Here is a 2,386-nt window from a genome sequence, read left to right as displayed (position 1 = left end):
GGCTGCCCTTGACCAGCGCGTCGAAAGCCCCTCGGTGTCCCTGGCGGGAGCGGTCGGCGCGGTCTGTGCAGGGAGCGGCTGTGAGGTCGGTGCAGCTGTCAGGGCTGGCTCAGCCGCCGGGCGGCCGCCCCAGGGAGCTGGGGAGAGCCTGGCTGGCCACAGGCGGCGCTGACTGCGGGGTAGGCGGCTGGGCTGCTGCAGGGAAACTCCGGGACTGGGCGCTCGGGTGCCGCCCTGCAGCCCTGCGCCAGGACCCAGCCGTCCTGTCGGGGTGCAGTTCAACCATCCAGGGTCTTTTTGGGGTGGAGTGCGCCCCACTTCACCTAGCGGGGAGGAGGGTCCCCGCCCCGTCCGCCTGGTGTCACAGCGCGGGCCTGAGGCCCGCACCCGGCCTCTGCGTCCCACACCTGAGTCACCCCTGGGCCAAGGGCCCAGGCCAGACACTGCCCCCAGCCGCCCAGCGCCCATGGCTGGAACCGGGTGCTGCCAGCCTGCAGGCGGGTCTCGGTGAGAGCCAGCCGCCACCCTTAGGAGGCTGTGGGGGAGCAGTGCTCCGCCCCCGGCCCGGGGGCGCTCCGGCAGCCACCCCCACTGCCGTGAGGGTCCAGCGTCCTCCGTTCTTTTACTTTCACCCCACGCTCCCAAAACAAGGAAAATCTATTATTGGAAGGATTCGGGGGTATGCACGGAATCCAGCGAAGAACTGAACGCCCTGCTCCGTCCACTCTGGCCCGACGCGAGGCGTGGCCAGCGGGCCAGACCAGTCAGATTCGCGGCAGAGGACGTAATGCTCGTTGCTTCCGACCGCTAGTCGCTCGGGTTCTGTTTCCCTCTGTCTGCAGCCTCACGACTCACATGTCTCCCTGGTGACAGAGGTGAGGTCCAGCCAGGGGGCAGTGGAGGCAAAGGGTCCAGTCAGTCTAGAACGTTCCAGGGAGGAGGCTGGAAGGGGGATGGGGGAGCCACAGCCGGCCCCCGCCCCCCCCATGCTGTGTCGGGTGTAAGGGGCAGGTGCTGTTTCCGTGGGTGGTGACCGTGACCCTCCGGGCTGGTGCGGGGCCTCCAGGCAGAAGCCCCAAGTGCTGACCAGCCTGGCGATGTCCCTCAGCCCGCTTTGTCTTCCCAAATCGCCCTCAAGGCAGCAGATGGGCTCCTCAGACTGGCTGGGTCTTTGCAGGGCAGGGGCTCCCCTACCCCTGCGGCCCCCAGGCTGTCCTGCGCCCTCCTTCCCTGGAGCCTCTAGAGTCCAGGGCTGGAGACCGCTGAACCGAGGGTGACCTGCGGCTGCAGCAGAGGGTGCTGGGCACCCTCCCACCCCCGGACAGGTGGGCCGGTGGCTTCCTGCTGGCTCCTCCGTGCGGGGACTGCCCCTCGGGCGCGGCTGTGCCGCCAGTGACCACCAGGGGGCGGTGCAAGCTCGCGGAGCTGGGGCCCAGAGGCCGGGCTCCGTCGCCCAGCTTTTGCCAGCATGGGGACATCTCCCTCCAAGTGCTCCCCCAGACAAGGAGGCCCCCACCAGACCCCGACTCCAGCAGCCTCACACCGACACTGTTCCCTTGGTATTTCCTGAGGACGTGATGTTCGCCGGGCACTGGGTTCAGCAGCCACGGGTGCGCCCTGGCCGCTGGGGCTCTCGTTTGGGGAGGGGCAGAGCAGTATGAATCCTGTAGGGGAAGGTTGCCGGGACCCCGGCTACGGGGGGGGGCTGAGGCCCCTGGGCCAGTGTGGAGCAGGCCTGCCTGGCCCAGGGTAGAGCCGTGCAAATGTCCTGGGGCAGGGGCAAGCCCCGGGCCTTCGGGGGGCAGGTCAGTGTGCTGGAACCAAGGGGCAGGGTGGAGATTGTGAGTTGGGGGGCGGGGGGCGTCACGGGCCAGGGCCAGAGTCCAGGTTTCGTGGACGCCATCAGAACACGCTGCCTGCGGATTGTAGTTGAGGGGTCAGAACCGAGGGAGACGAAGTGGGGCACCTGTGTCAGCCCCTGGACTGGACCTGGAGGTCCAGCAGAGGAGGGAGGCCCGGCCCTGCTCGGCCTCTGAGGCCGGCTCCCCCGTCCCCACACCGGCTGTGCGGGGGCCTCGGCCCACGCGGCCCCTGGCTGCTGGAGGGGTGCGGCGAGGGGCCTGAGGAGGGGGCTGGCAGCCGTTTCTGGGCAAGGCGGAGGGTGAATGCTTGAGACTTTGCAGACCGCTGGCTCTCAGCCGTACACACGTGTGCGCCGACTGAAAGCAGGTGGCCCGCAGGACCCCAGTTTCAAATATAAGTCCGGCCCTCTTTCCTCCCTTCCACCCCCCCAGTTACCCGAACGTTCCGGTTAAAACCGGTCTGGCCGCGCCCCGGGGGGCCTGGCCCCTGGCTGGCCCTGACCTCGTGCGGGCTATTGGCTGCC

At 68.9% G+C, this 2,386-nt stretch overlaps 1 protein-coding gene across 1 annotated transcript in view; it reads left to right on the top strand.

Moving 5' to 3' along the window:
- The window catches only part of LOC105854488, a 22,107-nt gene that overhangs the window by 5,799 nt on the left and 13,922 nt on the right, over positions 1–2,386 (top strand). The gene's annotated exons all lie outside the window — the stretch shown is intronic.

This window comes from Condylura cristata, unplaced genomic scaffold (assembly GCF_000260355.1).
Source record: "Condylura cristata isolate star-nosed mole 26May11 unplaced genomic scaffold, ConCri1.0 scaffold00042, whole genome shotgun sequence".
Classification (NCBI taxonomy): domain Eukaryota; kingdom Metazoa; phylum Chordata; class Mammalia; order Eulipotyphla; family Talpidae; genus Condylura; species Condylura cristata.
The sequence above is the reverse complement of the archived record's forward strand: the minus strand, read 5'-3'. Positions and strand labels throughout refer to the sequence as shown.